Raw genomic sequence first — 19,668 nt, forward strand, 5'->3', positions numbered from 1 at the left:
GACGGCCCGCGCACGCCCCCCGCGGGCCAGGAGCCGGACCGAGGCCCGACCCCCCGCCCCCGGGGGTGGCGCGGCGCGCCGGCGGCCGGTCACGACGGCTGGCCGGGACCCGACCCGCGCTGCGACAGACACGCGCGCGCCAGAACGGGGCGCCGCGGGAGACGGTCCCCCGCCCGCACGCAACGTCGCCGTCGCGCGGGTGGCGGCGGCAGACACGGAGGAGGCCGCAGCGGCCCCGGGAAGCGAGTCGCGCTCGGGGCGGGGCCCCGGTCGGGCAGCCAGAACAGGCGACGACGGGGAAGGGCTCGGGAGAAGGCCGGCGGCGGCGAGGGCCGAGGCGCCGGAGAGGCGGCGGCGGAAGGGCCGCGGCCCGCCGAGAGACGCGCTCGGGGCGAAGGAGGGAAGACAGAACCTCCCGAGGCAAGTCGGCCGCCGGAGCACACACGGGGTCTCACCGCCAGGGGCCTCCAGCACCAGGGGCGGTCCCGCGGCGCCCAGAACGGCGACTGGCCCCGTCGCCCCACGCGCAGCTCACGGGGGCTCGGCCCCGCCACGGCCAGGGCTCTCCCGCACACGGCGCCAGCGTCCCGCGCCGGGCGCCTGGCGCGCGGGCCCCACCCGACCGGAGCCGAGAGCACTTCGCCCGGGGCCACCACCGGCCTCGGTGGCCGGAGGCGACACCCGCACGGCGAGGCCCACTTCGGTCCCGGCCGGTGGGCGGCGCGGCCAGGCGTCTGCCCGGGCGGGGGAGCACCGGGGGCAGCGGGGAGCGCGGCGCGCGCCTCGACGGAGGGAGCACGGGCTCGCGGGAAGGCTCCCGGGGACGGCCTCGGGCGCGGACGGGCCACCAGGAAAACACACGCGGGATCCCACCGCCAACGACACGCGAGGGCGGTCCCACGACGCCTGGGACGCCGGCCGGCCTCAGCCACCCCTCGGCCTCCCGCGGGCCCGGCCCCACCGCCGGGGCCTACGTGAGGCGCCCCCGCCGCCGGGGGCCGCCCCGTCCACCCAGCCACCCGTCTGCCTGTCTGGTCTGCTCCGGGGCCCACGTCCCGAGGGAACGCGCCCGAGAGCGGCGGCGGCCCCCACCCATGCCCGCACGCCACCACCGGCTGCGGCTCGGGACGGGAGCGAGCGGAGAGCCAGCCGCTCGCGGCGGGGCGGAGCCCGGACGGGGCCGGGCCCTCTCCCCGCCCCAGCGCGCGACGGGAGAACCACGCGCACGCTCGCGCACACGCGCGGCCCCGCGCCCGACGACGGCCCGGCCGGGCGTGACCCTCCCCCGACTCGGAGGGGGGAGGCGCCGGCCGCGGTAGGCAAAGAGCAGCTCTGCCCACGCGCCACGGTGGTGGCGTCCGTGGCTACTACGCGCAAAGGAGGGGCGGCGGCTGGGGGGTCCGGTACCCCAAGGCACCCTCTCGGATCGCTAGAGAAGGCTTTCTCACCGAGGGCGTGTCGCCCCCGCCCATCGTCCGCCATCGGTCCCACCAAGGCGCTTACAGACACCATGGCCACGCAACGCAGGAGGGGTCTGCGGTAGAGGTAAGGCCTAGAGCAAGTCGGAGCGTCCGTGGTCAGGGCCGCGAGCCCGCGCTGCCCCGGGCTCGCCATCTCTGGCCACACTGGGCTTAGCTAGGGATCTACAAGGCCCCTGTGCGGCTCCCAAGTCAGTGCCTCCTCTCAGGCCGAGAGACCAAGGGAGGCAGAGACTGGGACGGAGGTGCCGATCAAACAGCACCTCCCAACCAAAGAGCCAGCGCCACGCCGCTGGCTCGGCCCGCCACGGTCACTCCCACACCCGCGGGGAAACCCCAGCAAGGGGAACACGCGGGCACGCGCCCGAGCCTGCCCGCCCCCACACGGCACGCCGTGGGGGGCGACGAGGCACCCGTCCACCCCGAGGGGGACGAGGGGCACGCCTCCCTTACCGACTCGACCCCTCCGCTCCTCAGACACACCAGCGCAGTGGTTACCTGAGGAGGCCGACGGGAACAGGGAACGACACCGCCACTCGGCCTCGGGCGCCTGAGGGACGACCTGGAACGCTCCAGGGGCACCGCCAACGGCCTGGGGAACGCGCTCACGCGCCCGGGAAGGCGCGCGGCGCGGCGGCAACACGGCCCGCCCCACCGCGGGGAGGGCCGCCCGCGAGACACAGCCAAGAGGCACAGGCGGAGCATCCGCCGCGTCACGGAGACCCCGACACCGCCCACGCCACGAGGCACGGGGCGGGGGAGCGAGGTCGGGCCGGATTCCGCACCCCTGCCGCCTCCCACACGCCACTCGCAGCGGGGGAGAACGGGCGAGGGGACCCGCGGGCAGAGCGAGAAGAGCGGTCCCGTTCGCCATGAACGTCCGTCCCTCGTCTGGCACGGCTTAGGCCCGGCCCGGGAGAGCACAGCATCACCACATCGGTCGGCAGCATAACGCGAGGGACCCCCGAGCAAGGGAAGGCCGGCGAGGACAGCGAGCGGAGGAGCCTGCTTCAGCCTCACCGACCCCTCTCCTCCTCCAGCAAGCGCGGGCGACCACCCCAGGACGAGAACGCCTGACACGCACTGGCACGGAGCCGGTGGGATGGGGTAAGTCGCGACCGCACCCGGGTGCCGGCGGCAGGGAGTGCACGTGGTAGAGGACCCCGCGCCCCTAACCCCGCCGCCCTCGGGTACCAGAGACCGGAGGTGGCACCACGGTCGTGGGGGCGCCTGGAACGCACAAGAGCCGGCGCGCAGGCCCCAGCGGGCGGCTCAAGCGGCGGGGGTGGAAACGGGCGTCCGGTTCTCGGCCAGAGCCCGGAGCCCTCCCCGCACACGCATCCAGGCACCCGGAAGCTCTCGGGCGACTGTCACCCGAGCAGAGCGTGTCAGCACTTACCTGGCGGCACAAAACCACCCATTCGGGGGCAAGAATCGCCGCGCCCGGAGACGGGGCCCACCCACGGATCACCAGGGGAACCCCTGGATCACGGCCACGGCCACCAGACCCCAAGCACGACCCCATCGCCACCAGGCCCGGAGCTCCCGGGGCCATCTGGTCGACCCCAGAAGCGTGGCGGCAGGGGGAGCCGGGGACAGCCTCCCCGGGCCGCCCGCGCGGGCCGGGACCGGTCGGTCCCTCCCTCTGAGTCGCCGGGTCAGGACTTAGAAAAGAATTCCGCGGAGGCGCCTCCGGCGACCGGGCCCGGGGCGGGACCGTGGCTCCCGTCCCTCAGCCGGGGCTCCACCTACGCCTCGAGCCGGCCCCCTCCCGCCTCCGGACAAAGACGCGACCCGCGAAACTCGGAGAGAGAAGTCCGGTCCGACGGCCCGGACCCACCCCGGGCACGCGTCCGGGCCGGGGACGCCCTCCCCGGCCCGCCCTCGAGGGCTCCCGGGGCCGGTCCACGCTCTTCTCCAGGGCGGGACTTGGAAAAAAAAACTGCCACGGAGGAGGAGGCATCCGAGGACCGGGCCCGGTCCCCACCGCCAGAGCCGGTCGACTCGGAAGACCAGTGGGGAAAAGGCCAGCCCGGCGGCCGAGCCCGTCGCGCCCTCCACGGGCCTCCCCCGCAAGGCCCCGGCCGGTCGCCCACCTCCGGAGCGGGGCGCGGAAAGGGGATCGGCGACGCGGAAGGCCCGACCACCGGGCCGCCCTCGGGACGACGGCCGGGCACGGGACGAGCTCCCTCGCCCGTTCCCCCGCGGCGGCCCCCCACCCCCTCCCGGGGACGGAGGGGCACCGGCGGCTGCTGGTCGACCCGTCCGGGAGGCCCCACACCCCGGCCGGCACCGGGCGGCGCGGCGACAGCCACCTCCCTCAGTAGCCTGCACCTCCAATCTCCGGCGAGCGGGCGTCGCGCTCACGCCCCGGCGCCACCGGGCCAGATCCCGCCAGCGACGCCAGCCTCCCGGGACTCTGCCTCGGTCACCGCGGCCGAGTCCCGTCCCTTGGCCCGCGTCGCCGGAGCTCCGGAGGAAAGAGACGATATAAAAGCGGCCGCCAGGTGGCACCCGGCGACCGACGACCGCCTCAGCGGGACGGAGCCGGAGCGCGGGCCCGCCGGGGAGCACAGCCGGGCCGCCGGGCCGCCCGATCCCGTCCCGGAGCCCCCTCGGACCCAGCCTCCCGGCCCAGTGCGGCCCCGGGGCGTCCGCCCGCGGGCTCCCGGCCGCCAAGGCGCAGCCCCAGCCGCAGGAGGGGGACTCGGAAAAGGTTTCTCGGGCGATCACCGGGAAGGGGAAGGGGAGAGTTCCCCCCAGAGAGGCCAGGGGGCGGCCCGGGCCGGGCTGGGCCGGTGCGGCCGGGAGGCCGCCGCTTCCCGGAGCGGCTGGAGCGCCCCCGGGGTTCCCGGGAGGACTTAGAAAATCAGGGCGGGCGGGGACGGTCAAACCGAAACCAGGCACGTCATCCGAGAAGGACCGTGATGACGGGAGGAGGAAAGCTTTCCAGTCCAGAGGGCCTGTCGAAGGCAGGCGGAGAGTCTACCCGCTGAAACTGACGAAGATGGGCAAAAGAAGCTAGCTCAGGCGCCGACATTTAAGGAAATAAAAAAAAAAAAGCACGAGGGCGTGGAGAAATGGGGAAAAATCAACACTGAGAAATCTACCCTCTGAAACCGACGAAGATGGGCAACAGGGGCTAGCTCAGGTGGCAATTTTTAAGGAAAAATAAAAGGAAGTGCGTGGAGACCTGGGGAAAAAGCAACACGGAGAAATCCACCCTCTGAAACTGAGGGACATGGGCAAAAGAAGCTAGCTCAGGTTGCAACCTTTAAGCAGAAAAAAAACACAAGGGCGTGCAGACCTGGCAAAAAAGCAACAGTGAGAAATCTACCCTCTGAAACCGACGAAGATGGACAACAGAGGCTAGCTCAGGTGGCAATTTTTAAGGAAAAATAAAAGGAAGTGCGTGGAGACCTGGGGAAAAAGCAACACGGAGAAATCTACCCTCTAGAACTGAGAAAGAAGCGCAACAGAGGCTAGCTCAGGTGGCAATCTTTAAGCAAAAAAAATAAGATAAAAAAATACAATGGCGAGGAGACCCAGTCAAAAAGCAACCCTGAAAAAGGTACCCTCTGAAACTGAGGAAGCAGGGCAACAGTGCCTAGCTCAGGTGACAATCTTTAAGCAAAAGAAACACACAAGGGCGTGGGGAGCTGGCGAAAAGGCAACACTGAGAAATCCACCCTCTGAAACGGACGAAGATGGGCAACAGAGGCTAGCTCAGGTGGCAATCTTTAAGCAAAAGAAACACACAAGGGCGTGGAGACCTGGGGAAAAAGCAACACGGAGAAATCCACCCTCTGAAACTGAGGAAGATGGGCAAGAGAGGCTACCTCAGGTGGCAATCCTTAAGCAAAAACAAAGCACAAAGGCGTGGAGCCCTGGGGACAAAGCAACCCTGAAATATCTACCCTCTGAAACTGAGGAACATGGGCAAGAGAGGCTAGCTCAGGTGGCAATCGTTAAGCAAAAACAAAACACAAAGGCGTGGAGACCTGGGGAAAAAGCAACCCTGAAATATCTACCCTCTGAAACTGAGGAAGATGGGCAAGAGAGGCTGGCTTCAGGTGGCAATCTTTAAGCAAAAGAAACACACAAGGGCGTGGAGGCCTGGGGAAAAAGCAACACGGAGAAATCCACCCTCTGAAACTGAGGGACATGGGCAAAAGAAGCTAGCTCAGGTTGCAACCTTTAAGCAGAAAAAAAACACAAGGGCGTGCAGACCTGGCAAAAAAGCAACAGTGAGAAATCTACCCTCTGAAACCGACGAAGATGGACAACAGAGGCTAGCTCAGGTGGCAATTTTTAAGGAAAAATAAAAGGAAGTGCGTGGAGACCTGGGGAAAAAGCAACACGGAGAAATCTACCCTCTAGAACTGAGAAAGAAGCGCAACAGAGGCTAGCTCAGGTGGCAATCTTTAAGCAAAAAAAATAAGATAAAAAAATACAATGGCGAGGAGACGCGGTCAAAAAGCAACCCTGAAAAAGGTACCCTCTGAAACTGAGGAAGCAGGGCAACAGTGCCTAGCTCAGGTGACAATCTTTAAGCAAAAGAAACACACAAGGGCGTGGAGACCTGGGGAAAAAGCAACCCTGAAATATCTACCCTCTGAAACTGAGGAAGATGGGCAAGAGAGGCTGGCTTCAGGTGGCAATCTTTAAGCAAAAGAAACACACAAGGGCGTGGAGACCTGGGGAAAAAGCAACACGGAGAAATCCACCCTCTGAAACTGAGGGACATGGGCAAAAGAAGCTAGCTCAGGTTGCAACCTTTAAGCAGAAAAAAAACACAAGGGCGTGCAGACCTGGCAAAAAAGCAACAGTGAGAAATCTACCCTCTGAAACCGACGAAGATGGACAACAGAGGCTAGCTCAGGTGGCAATTTTTAAGGAAAAATAAAAGGAAGTGCGTGGAGACCTGGGGAAAAAGCAACACGGAGAAATCTACCCTCTAGAACTGAGAAAGAAGCGCAACAGAGGCTAGCTCACGTGGCAATCTTTAAGCAAAAAAAATAAAATAAAAAAATACAATGGCGAGGAGACCCGGTCAAAAAGCAACCCTGAAAAAGGTACCCTCTGAAACTGAGGAAGCAGGGCAACAGTGCCTAGCTCAGGTGACAATCTTTAAGCAAAAGAAACACACAAGGGCGTGGAGACCTGGGGAAAAAGCAACCCTGAAATATCTACCCTCTGAAACTGAGGAAGATGGGCAAGAGAGGCTGGCTTCAGGTGGCAATCTTTAAGCAAAAGAAACACACAAGGGCGTGGAGACCTGGGGAAAAAGCAACACGGAGAAATCCACCCTCTGAAACTGAGGGACATGGGCAAAAGAAGCTAGCTCAGGTTGCAACCTTTAAGCAGAAAAAAAACACAAGGGCGTGCAGACCTGGCAAAAAAGCAACAGTGAGAAATCTACCCTCTGAAACCGACGAAGATGGACAACAGAGGCTAGCTCAGGTGGCAATTTTTAAGGAAAAATAAAAGGAAGTGCGTGGAGACCTGGGGAAAAAGCAACACGGAGAAATCTACCCTCTAGAACTGAGAAAGAAGCGCAACAGAGGCTAGCTCAGGTGGCAATCTTTAAGCAAAAAAAATAAGATAAAAAATACAATGGCGAGGAGACCCGGTCAAAAAGCAACCCTGAAAAAGGTACCCTCTGAAACTGAGGAAGCAGGGCAACAGTGCCTAGCTCAGGTGACAATCTTTAAGCAAAAGAAACACACAAGGGCGTGGGGAGCTGGCGAAAAGGCAACACTGAGAAATCCACCCTCTGAAACGGACGAAGATGGGCAACAGAGGCTAGCTCAGGTGGCAATCTTTAAGCAAAAGAAACACACAAGGGCGTGGAGACCTGGGGAAAAAGCAACACGGAGAAATCCACCCTCTGAAACTGAGGAAGATGGGCAAGAGAGGCTACCTCAGGTGGCAATCCTTAAGCAAAAACAAAGCACAAAGGCGTGGAGCCCTGGGGACAAAGCAACCCTGAAATATCTACCCTCTGAAACTGAGGAACATGGGCAAGAGAGGCTAGCTCAGGTGGCAATCGTTAAGCAAAAACAAAACACAAAGGCGTGGAGACCTGGGGAAAAAGCAACCCTGAAATATCTACCCTCTGAAACTGAGGAAGATGGGCAAGAGAGGCTGGCTTCAGGTGGCAATCTTTAAGCAAAAGAAACACACAAGGGCGTGGAGGCCTGGGGAAAAAGCAACACGGAGAAATCCACCCTCTGAAACTGAGGGACATGGGCAAAAGAAGCTAGCTCAGGTTGCAACCTTTAAGCAGAAAAAAAACACAAGGGCGTGCAGACCTGGCAAAAAAGCAACAGTGAGAAATCTACCCTCTGAAACCGACGAAGATGGACAACAGAGGCTAGCTCAGGTGGCAATTTTTAAGGAAAAATAAAAGGAAGTGCGTGGAGACCTGGGGAAAAAGCAACACGGAGAAATCTACCCTCTAGAACTGAGAAAGAAGCGCAACAGAGGCTAGCTCAGGTGGCAATCTTTAAGCAAAAAAAATAAGATAAAAAAATACAATGGCGAGGAGACCCGGTCAAAAAGCAACCCTGAAAAAGGTACCCTCTGAAACTGAGGAAGCAGGGCAACAGTGCCTAGCTCAGGTGACAATCTTTAAGCAAAAGAAACACACAAGGGCGTGGAGACCTGGGGAAAAAGCAACCCTGAAATATCTACCCTCTGAAACTGAGGAAGATGGGCAAGAGAGGCTGGCTTCAGGTGGCAATCTTTAAGCAAAAGAAACACACAAGGGCGTGGAGACCTGGGGAAAAAGCAACACGGAGAAATCCACCCTCTGAAACTGAGGAAGATGGGCAAGAGAGGCTACCTCAGGTGGCAATCCTTAAGCAAAAACAAAGCACAAAGGCGTGGAGCCCTGGGGACAAAGCAACCCTGAAATATCTACCCTCTGAAACTGAGGAACATGGGCAAGAGAGGCTAGCTCAGGTGGCAATCGTTAAGCAAAAACAAAACACAAAGGCGTGGAGACCTGGGGAAAAAGCAACCCTGAAATATCTACCCTCTGAAACTGAGGAAGATGGGCAAGAGAGGCTGGCTTCAGGTGGCAATCTTTAAGCAAAAGAAACACACAAGGGCGTGGAGGCCTGGGGAAAAAGCAACACGGAGAAATCCACCCTCTGAAACTGAGGGACATGGGCAAAAGAAGCTAGCTCAGGTTGCAACCTTTAAGCAGAAAAAAAACACAAGGGCGTGCAGACCTGGCAAAAAAGCAACAGTGAGAAATCTACCCTCTGAAACCGACGAAGATGGACAACAGAGGCTAGCTCAGGTGGCAATTTTTAAGGAAAAATAAAAGGAAGTGCGTGGAGACCTGGGGAAAAAGCAACACGGAGAAATCTACCCTCTAGAACTGAGAAAGAAGCGCAACAGAGGCTAGCTCAGGTGGCAATCTTTAAGCAAAAAAAATAAGATAAAAAAATACAATGGCGAGGAGACCCGGTCAAAAAGCAACCCTGAAAAAGGTACCCTCTGAAACTGAGGAAGCAGGGCAACAGTGCCTAGCTCAGGTGACAATCTTTAAGCAAAAGAAACACACAAGGGCGTGGAGACCTGGGGAAAAAGCAACCCTGAAATATCTACCCTCTGAAACTGAGGAAGATGGGCAAGAGAGGCTGGCTTCAGGTGGCAATCTTTAAGCAAAAGTAACACACAAGGGCGTGGAGACCTGGGGAAAAAGCAACACGGAGAAATCCACCCTCTGAAACTGAGGGACATGGGCAAAAGAAGCTAGCTCAGGTTGCAACCTTTAAGCAGAAAAAAAACACAAGGGCGTGCAGACCTGGCAAAAAAGCAACAGTGAGAAATCTACCCTCTGAAACCGACGAAGATGGACAACAGAGGCTAGCTCAGGTGGCAATTTTTAAGGAAAAATAAAAGGAAGTGCGTGGAGACCTGGGGAAAAAGCAACACGGAGAAATCTACCCTCTAGAACTGAGAAAGAAGCGCAACAGAGGCTAGCTCAGGTGGCAATCTTTAAGCAAAAAAAATAAGATAAAAAATACAATGGCGAGGAGACCCGGTCAAAAAGCAACCCTGAAAAAGGTACCCTCTGAAACTGAGGAAGCAGGGCAACAGTGCCTAGCTCAGGTGACAATCTTTAAGCAAAAGAAACACACAAGGGCGTGGGGAGCTGGCGAAAAGGCAACACTGAGAAATCCACCCTCTGAAACGGACGAAGATGGGCAACAGAGGCTAGCTCAGGTGGCAATCTTTAAGCAAAAGAAACACACAAGGGCGTGGAGACCTGGGGAAAAAGCAACACGGAGAAATCCACCCTCTGAAACTGAGGAAGATGGGCAAGAGAGGCTACCTCAGGTGGCAATCCTTAAGCAAAAACAAAGCACAAAGGCGTGGAGCCCTGGGGACAAAGCAACCCTGAAATATCTACCCTCTGAAACTGAGGAACATGGGCAAGAGAGGCTAGCTCAGGTGGCAATCGTTAAGCAAAAACAAAACACAAAGGCGTGGAGACCTGGGGAAAAAGCAACCCTGAAATATCTACCCTCTGAAACTGAGGAAGATGGGCAAGAGAGGCTGGCTTCAGGTGGCAATCTTTAAGCAAAAGAAACACACAAGGGCGTGGAGGCCTGGGGAAAAAGCAACACGGAGAAATCCACCCTCTGAAACTGAGGGACATGGGCAAAAGAAGCTAGCTCAGGTTGCAACCTTTAAGCAGAAAAAAACACAAGGGCGTGCAGACCTGGCAAAAAAGCAACAGTGAGAAATCTACCCTCTGAAACCGACGAAGATGGACAACAGAGGCTAGCTCAGGTGGCAATTTTTAAGGAAAAATAAAAGGAAGTGCGTGGAGACCTGGGGAAAAAGCAACACGGAGAAATCTACCCTCTAGAACTGAGAAAGAAGCGCAACAGAGGCTAGCTCAGGTGGCAATCTTTAAGCAAAAAAAATAAGATAAAAAAATACAATGGCGAGGAGACCCGGTCAAAAAGCAACCCTGAAAAAGGTACCCTCTGAAACTGAGGAAGCAGGGCAACAGTGCCTAGCTCAGGTGACAATCTTTAAGCAAAAGAAACACACAAGGGCGTGGAGACCTGGGGAAAAAGCAACCCTGAAATATCTACCCTCTGAAACTGAGGAAGATGGGCAAGAGAGGCTGGCTTCAGGTGGCAATCTTTAAGCAAAAGAAACACACAAGGGCGTGGAGACCTGGGGAAAAAGCAACACGGAGAAATCCACCCTCTGAAACTGAGGAAGATGGGCAAGAGAGGCTACCTCAGGTGGCAATCCTTAAGCAAAAACAAAGCACAAAGGCGTGGAGCCCTGGGGACAAAGCAACCCTGAAATATCTACCCTCTGAAACTGAGGAACATGGGCAAGAGAGGCTAGCTCAGGTGGCAATCGTTAAGCAAAAACAAAACACAAAGGCGTGGAGACCTGGGGAAAAAGCAACCCTGAAATATCTACCCTCTGAAACTGAGGAAGATGGGCAAGAGAGGCTGGCTTCAGGTGGCAATCTTTAAGCAAAAGAAACACACAAGGGCGTGGAGGCCTGGGGAAAAAGCAACACGGAGAAATCCACCCTCTGAAACTGAGGGACATGGGCAAAAGAAGCTAGCTCAGGTTGCAACCTTTAAGCAGAAAAAAAACACAAGGGCGTGCAGACCTGGCAAAAAAGCAACAGTGAGAAATCTACCCTCTGAAACCGACGAAGATGGACAACAGAGGCTAGCTCAGGTGGCAATTTTTAAGGAAAAATAAAAGGAAGTGCGTGGAGACCTGGGGAAAAAGCAACACGGAGAAATCTACCCTCTAGAACTGAGAAAGAAGCGCAACAGAGGCTAGCTCACGTGGCAATCTTTAAGCAAAAAAAATAAAATAAAAAAATACAATGGCGAGGAGACGCGGTCAAAAAGCAACCCTGAAAAAGGTACCCTCTGAAACTGAGGAAGCAGGGCAACAGTGCCTAGCTCAGGTGACAATCTTTAAGCAAAAGAAACACACAAGGGCGTGGGGAGCTGGCGAAAAGGCAACACTGAGAAATCCACCCTCTGAAACGGACGAAGATGGGCAACAGAGGCTAGCTCAGGTGGCAATCTTTAAGCAAAAGAAACACACAAGGGCGTGGAGACCTGGGGAAAAAGCAACACGGAGAAATCCACCCTCTGAAACTGAGGAAGATGGGCAAGAGAGGCTACCTCAGGTGGCAATCCTTAAGCAAAAACAAAGCACAAAGGCGTGGAGCCCTGGGGACAAAGCAACCCTGAAATATCTACCCTCTGAAACTGAGGAACATGGGCAAGAGAGGCTAGCTCAGGTGGCACTCGTTAAGCAAAAACAAAACCCAAAGGCGTGGAGACCTGGGGAAAAAGCAACCCTGAAATATCTACCCTCTGAAACTGAGGAAGATGGGCAAGAGAGGCTGGCTTCAGGTGGCAATCTTTAAGCAAAAGAAACACACAAGGGCGTGGAGGCCTGGGGAAAAAGCAACACGGAGAAATCCACCCTCTGAAACTGAGGGACATGGGCAAAAGAAGCTAGCTCAGGTTGCAACCTTTAAGCAGAAAAAAAACACAAGGGCGTGCAGACCTGGCAAAAAAGCAACAGTGAGAAATCTACCCTCTGAAACCGACGAAGATGGACAACAGAGGCTAGCTCAGGTGGCAATTTTTAAGGAAAAATAAAAGGAAGTGCGTGGAGACCTGGGGAAAAAGCAACACGGAGAAATCTACCCTCTAGAACTGAGAAAGAAGCGCAACAGAGGCTAGCTCAGGTGGCAATCTTTAAGCAAAAAAAATAAGATAAAAAAATACAATGGCGAGGAGACCCGGTCAAAAAGCAACCCTGAAAAAGGTACCCTCTGAAACTGAGGAAGCAGGGCAACAGTGCCTAGCTCAGGTGACAATCTTTAAGCAAAAGAAACACACAAGGGCGTGGAGACCTGGGGAAAAAGCAACCCTGAAATATCTACCCTCTGAAACTGAGGAAGATGGGCAAGAGAGGCTGGCTTCAGGTGGCAATCTTTAAGCAAAAGAAACACACAAGGGCGTGGAGACCTGGGGAAAAAGCAACACGGAGAAATCCACCCTCTGAAACTGAGGGACATGGGCAAAAGAAGCTAGCTCAGGTTGCAACCTTTAAGCAGAAAAAAAACACAAGGGCGTGCAGACCTGGCAAAAAAGCAACAGTGAGAAATCTACCCTCTGAAACCGACGAAGATGGACAACAGAGGCTAGCTCAGGTGGCAATTTTTAAGGAAAAATAAAAGGAAGTGCGTGGAGACCTGGGGAAAAAGCAACACGGAGAAATCTACCCTCTAGAACTGAGAAAGAAGCGCAACAGAGGCTAGCTCAGGTGGCAATCTTTAAGCAAAAAAAATAAGATAAAAAATACAATGGCAAGGAGACCCAGTCAAAAAGCAACCCTGAAAAAGGTACCCTCTGAAACTGAGGAAGCAGGGCAACAGTGCCTAGCTCAGGTGACAATCTTTAAGCAAAAGAAACACACAAGGGCGTGGGGAGCTGGCGAAAAGGCAACACTGAGAAATCCACCCTCTGAAACGGACGAAGATGGGCAACAGAGGCTAGCTCAGGTGGCAATCTTTAAGCAAAAGAAACACACAAGGGCGTGGAGACCTGGGGAAAAAGCAACACGGAGAAATCCACCCTCTGAAACTGAGGAAGATGGGCAAGAGAGGCTACCTCAGGTGGCAATCCTTAAGCAAAAACAAAGCACAAAGGCGTGGAGCCCTGGGGACAAAGCAACCCTGAAATATCTACCCTCTGAAACTGAGGAACATGGGCAAGAGAGGCTAGCTCAGGTGGCAATCGTTAAGCAAAAACAAAACACAAAGGCGTGGAGACCTGGGGAAAAAGCAACCCTGAAATATCTACCCTCTGAAACTGAGGAAGATGGGCAAGAGAGGCTGGCTTCAGGTGGCAATCTTTAAGCAAAAGAAACACACAAGGGCGTGGAGGCCTGGGGAAAAAGCAACACGGAGAAATCCACCCTCTGAAACTGAGGGACATGGGCAAAAGAAGCTAGCTCAGGTTGCAACCTTTAAGCAGAAAAAAAACACAAGGGCGTGCAGACCTGGCAAAAAAGCAACAGTGAGAAATCTACCCTCTGAAACCGACGAAGATGGACAACAGAGGCTAGCTCAGGTGGCAATTTTTAAGGAAAAATAAAAGGAAGTGCGTGGAGACCTGGGGAAAAAGCAACACGGAGAAATCTACCCTCTAGAACTGAGAAAGAAGCGCAACAGAGGCTAGCTCACGTGGCAATCTTTAAGCAAAAAAAATAAAATAAAAAAATACAATGGCGAGGAGACCCGGTCAAAAAGCAACCCTGAAAAAGGTACCCTCTGAAACTGAGGAAGCAGGGCAACAGTGCCTAGCTCAGGTGACAATCTTTAAGCAAAAGAAACACACAAGGGCGTGGGGAGCTGGCGAAAAGGCAACACTGAGAAATCCACCCTCTGAAACGGACGAAGATGGGCAACAGAGGCTAGCTCAGGTGGCAATCGTTAAGCAAAAGAAACACACAAGGGCGTGGAGACCTGGGGAAAAAGCAACACGGAGAAATCCACCCTCTGAAACTGAGGAAGATGGGCAAGAGAGGCTACCTCAGGTGGCAATCCTTAAGCAAAAACAAAGCACAAAGGCGTGGAGCCCTGGGGACATAGCAACCCTGAAATATCTACCCTCTGAAACTGAGGAACATGGGCAAGAGAGGCTAGCTCAGGTGGCACTCGTTAAGCAAAAACAAAACACAAAGGCGTGGAGACCTGGGGAAAAAGCAACCCTGAAATATCTACCCTCTGAAACTGAGGAAGATGGGCAAGAGAGGCTGGCTTCAGGTGGCAATCTTTAAGCAAAAGAAACACACAAGGGCGTGGGGAGCTGGCGAAAAGGCAACACTGAGAAATCCACCCTCTGAAACGGACGAAGATGGGCAACAGAGGCTAGCTCAGGTGGCAATCTTTAAGCAAAAAAAATAAAATAAAAAAATACAATGGCGAGGAGACCCGGTGAAAAAGCAACCCTGAAAAAGGTACCCTCTGAAACTGAGGAAGCAGGGCAACAGTGCCTAGCTCAGGTGACAATCTTTAAGCAAAAGAAACACACAAGGGCGTGGGGAGCTGGCGAAAAGGCAACACTGAGAAATCCACCCTCTGAAACGGACGAAGATGGGCAACAGAGGCTAGCTCAGGTGGCAATCTTTAAGCAAAAAAAATAAAATAAAAAAATACAATGGCGAGGAGACCCGGTCAAAAAGCAACCCTGAAAAAGGCACCCTCTGAAACTGAAGAAGCAGGGCAACAGTGCCTAGCTCAGGTGACAATCTTTAAGCAAAAGAAACACACAAGGGCGTGGGGAGCTGGCGAAAAGGCAACACTGAGAAATCCACCCTCTGAAACGGACGAAGATGGGCAACAGAGGCTAGCTCAGGTGGCAATCTTTAAGCAAAAAAAATAAAATAAAAAAATACAATGGCGAGGAGAGCCGGTCAAAAAGCAACCCTGAAAAAGGTACCCTCTGAAACTGAGGAAGCAGGGCAACAGTGCCTAGCTCAGGTGACAATCTTTAAGCAAAAGAAACACACAAGGGCGTGGGGAGCTGGCGAAAAGGCAACACTGAGAAATCCACCCTCTGAAACGGACTAAGATGGGCAACAGAGGCTACCTCAGGTGGCAATCCTTAAGCAAAAACAAAGCACAAAGGCGTGGAGCCCTGGGGACAAAGCAACCCTGAAATATCTACCCTCTGAAACTGAGGAACATGGGCAAGAGAGGCTAGCTCAGGTGGCACTCGTTAAGCAAAAACAAAACACAAAGGCGTGGAGACCTGGGGAAAAAGCAACCCTGAAATATCTACCCTCTGAAACTGAGGAAGATGGGCAAGAGAGGCTGGCTTCAGGTGGCAATCTTTAAGCAAAAGAAACACACAAGGGCGTGGGGAGCTGGCGAAAAGGCAACACTGAGAAATCCACCCTCTGAAACGGACGAAGATGGGCAACAGAGGCTAGCTCAGGTGGCAATCGTTAAGCAAAAGAAACACACAAGGGCGTGGAGGCCTGGGGAAAAAGCAACACGGAGAAATCCACCCTCTGAAACTGAGGAACATGGGCAAAAGAAGCTAGCTCAGGTTGCAACCTTTAAGCAGAAAAAAAACACAAGGGCGTGCAGACCTGGCAAAAAAGCAACAGTGAGAAATCTACCCTCTGAAACCGACGAAGATGGGCAACAGAGGCTAGCTCAGGTGGCAATTTTTAAGGAAAAATAAAAGGAAGTGCGTGGAGACCTGGGGAAAAAGCAACACGGGGAAATCTACCCTCTGAAACTGAGAAAGAAGCGCAACAGAGGCTAGCTCAGGTGGCAATCTTTAAGCAAAAAAAAATAAAATAAAAAAATACAATGGCGAGGAGACCCGGTCAAAAAGCAACCCTGAAAAAGGTACCCTCTGAAACTGAGGAAGCAGGGCAACAGTGCCTAGCTCAGGTGACAATCTTTAAGCAAAAGAAACACACAAGGGCGTGGGGAGCTGGCGAAAAGGCAACACTGAGAAATCCACCCTCTGAAACGGACGAAGATGGGCAACAGAGGCTAGCTCAGGTGGCAATCTTTAAGCAAAAAAAATAAAATAAAAAAATACAATGGCGAGGAGAGCCGGTCAAAAAGCAACCCTGAAAAAGGTACCCTCTGAAACTGAAGAAGCAGGGCAACAGTGCCTAGCTCAGGTGACAATCTTTAAGCAAAAGAAACACACAAGGGCGTGGGGAGCTGGCGAAAAGGCAACACTGAGAAATCCACCCTCTGAAACGGACTAAGATGGGCAACAGAGGCTACCTCAGGTGGCAATCCTTAAGCAAAAACAAAGCACAAAGGCGTGGAGCCCTGGGGACAAAGCAACCCTGAAATATCTACCCTCTGAAACTGAGGAACATGGGCAAGAGAGGCTAGCTCAGGTGGCACTCGTTAAGCAAAAACAAAACACAAAGGCGTGGAGACCTGGGGAAAAAGCAACCCTGAAATATCTACCCTCTGAAACTGAGGAAGATGGGCAACAGAGGCTAGCTCAGGTGGCAATCTTTAAGCAAAAGAAACACACAAGGGCGTGGAGACCTGGGGAAAAAGCAACACGGAGAAATCCACCCTCTGAAACTGAGGAAGATGGGCAAGAGAGGCTACCTCAGGTGGCAATCCTTAAGCAAAAACAAAGCACAAAGGCGTGGAGCCCTGGGGACAAAGCAACCCTGAAATATCTACCCTCTGAAACTGAGGAACATGGGCAAGAGAGGCTAGCTCAGGTGGCACTCGTTAAGCAAAAACAAAACACAAAGGCGTGGAGACCTGGGGAAAAAGCAACCCTGAAATATCTACCCTCTGAAACTGAGGAAGATGGGCAAGAGAGGCTGGCTTCAGGTGGCAATCTTTAAGCAAAAGAAACACACAAGGGCGTGGGGAGCTGGCGAAAAGGCAACACTGAGAAATCCACCCTCTGAAACGGACGAAGATGGGCAACAGAGGCTAGCTCAGGTGGCAATCGTTAAGCAAAAGAAACACACAAGGGCGTGGAGGCCTGGGGAAAAAGCAACACGGAGAAATCCACCCTCTGAAACTGAGGAACATGGGCAAAAGAAGCTAGCTCAGGTTGCAACCTTTAAGCAGAAAAAAAACACAAGGGCGTGCAGACCTGGCAAAAAAGCAACAGTGAGAAATCTACCCTCTGAAACCGACGAAGATGGGCAACAGAGGCTAGCTCAGGTGGCAATTTTTAAGGAAAAATAAAAGGAAGTGCGTGGAGACCTGGGGAAAAAGCAACACGGGGAAATCTACCCTCTGAAACTGAGAAAGAAGCGCAACAGAGGCTAGCTCAGGTGGCAATCTTTAAGCAAAAAAAAATAAAATAAAAAAATACAATGGCGAGGAGACCCGGTCAAAAAGCAACCCTGAAAAAGGTACCCTCTGAAACTGAGGAAGCAGGGCAACAGTGCCTAGCTCAGGTGACAATCTTTAAGCAAAAGAAACACACAAGGGCGTGGGGAGCTGGCGAAAAGGCAACACTGAGAAATCCACCCTCTGAAACGGACGAAGATGGGCAACAGAGGCTAGCTCAGGTGGCAATCTTTAAGCAAAAAAAATAAAATAAAAAAATACAATGGCGAGGAGACCCGGTCAAAAAGCAACCCTGAAAAAGGCACCCTCTGAAACTGAAGAAGCAGGGCAACAGTGCCTAGCTCAGGTGACAATCTTTAAGCAAAAGAAACACACAAGGGCGTGGGGAGCTGGCGAAAAGGCAACACTGAGAAATCCACCCTCTGAAACGGACGAAGATGGGCAACAGAGGCTAGCTCAGGTGGCAATCTTTAAGCAAAAAAAATAAAATAAAAAAATACAATGGCGAGGAGAGCCGGTCAAAAAGCAACCCTGAAAAAGGTACCCTCTGAAACTGAGGAAGCAGGGCAACAGTGCCTAGCTCAGGTGACAATCTTTAAGCAAAAGAAACACACAAGGGCGTGGGGAGCTGGCGAAAAGGCAACACTGAGAAATCCACCCTCTGAAACGGACGAAGATGGGCAACAGAGGCTAGCTCAGGTGGCAATCTTTAAGCAAAAGAAACACACAAGGGCGTGGAGACCTGGGGAAAAAGCAAGACGGAGAAATCCACCCTCTGAAACTGAGGAAGATGGGCAAGAGAGGCTACCTCAGGTGGCAATCCTTAAGCAAAAACAAAGCACAAAGGCGTGGAGCCCTGGGGACATAGCAACCCTGAAATATCTACCCTCTGAAACTGAGGAACATGGGCAAGAGAGGCTAGCTCAGGTGGCACTCGTTAAGCAAAAACAAAACACAAAGGCGTGGAGACCTGGGGAAAAAGCAACCCTGAAATATCTACCCTCTGAAACTGAGGAAGATGGGCAAGAGAGGCTGGCTTCAGGTGGCAATCTTTAAGCAAAAGAAACACACAAGGGCGTGGGGAGCTGGCGAAAAGGCAACACTGAGAAATCCACCCTCTGAAACGGACGAAGATGGGCAACAGAGGCTAGCTCAGGTGGCAATCGTTAAGCAAAAGAAACACACAAGGGCGTGGAGGCCTGGGGAAAAAGCAACACGGAGAAATCCACCCTCTGAAACTGAGGAACATGGGCAAAAGAAGCTAGCTCAGGTTGCAACCTTTAAGCAGAAAAAAAACACAAGGGCGTGCAGACCTGGCAAAAAAGCAACAGTGAGAAATCTACCCTCTGAAACCGACGAAGATGGGCAACAGAGGCTAGCTCAGGTGGCAATTTTTAAGGAAAAATAAAAGGAAGTGCGTGGAGACCTGGGGAAAAAGCAACACGGGGAAATCTACCCTCTGAAACTGAGAAAGAAGCGCAACAGAGGCTAGCTCAGGTGGCAATCTTTAAGCAAAAAAAAATAAAATAAAAAAATACAATGGCGAGGAGACCCGGTCAAAAAGCAACCCTGAAAAAGGTACCCTCTGAAACTGAGGAAGCAGGGCAACAGTGCCTAGCTCAGGTGACAATCTTTAAGCAAAAGAAACACACAAGGGCGTGGGGAGCTGGCGAAAAGGCAACACTGAGAAATCCACCCTCTGAAACGGACGAAGATGGGCAACAGAGGCTAGCTCAGGTGGCAATCTTTAAGCAAAAAAAATAAAATAAAAAAATACAATGGCGAGGAGAGCCGGTCAAAAAGCAACCCTGAAAAAGGTACCCTCTGAAACTGAAGAAGCAGGGCAACAGTGCCTAGCTCAGGTGACAATCTTTAAGCAAAAGAAACACACAAGGGCGTGGGGAGCTGGCGAAAAGGCAACACTGAGAAATCCACCCTCTGAAACGGACTAAGATGGGCAACAGAGGCTACCTCAGGTGGCAATCCTTAAGCAAAAACAAAGCACAAAGGCGTGGAGCCCTGGGGACAAAGCAACCCTGAAATATCTACCCTCTGAAACTGAGGAACATGGGCAAGAGAGGCTAGCTCAGGTGGCACTCGTTAAGCAAAAACAAAACACAAAGGCGTGGAGACCTGGGGAAAAAGCAACCCTGAAATATCTACCCTCTGAAACTGAGGAAGATGGGCAACAGAGGCTAGCTCAGGTGGCAATCTTTAAGCAAAAGAAACACACAAGGGCGTGGAGACCTGGGGAAAAAGCAACACGGAGAAATCCACCCTCTGAAACTGAGGAAG

Source organism: Equus asinus, unplaced genomic scaffold (assembly GCF_041296235.1).
Source record: "Equus asinus isolate D_3611 breed Donkey unplaced genomic scaffold, EquAss-T2T_v2 contig_804, whole genome shotgun sequence".
NCBI lineage: Eukaryota > Metazoa > Chordata > Mammalia > Perissodactyla > Equidae > Equus > Equus asinus.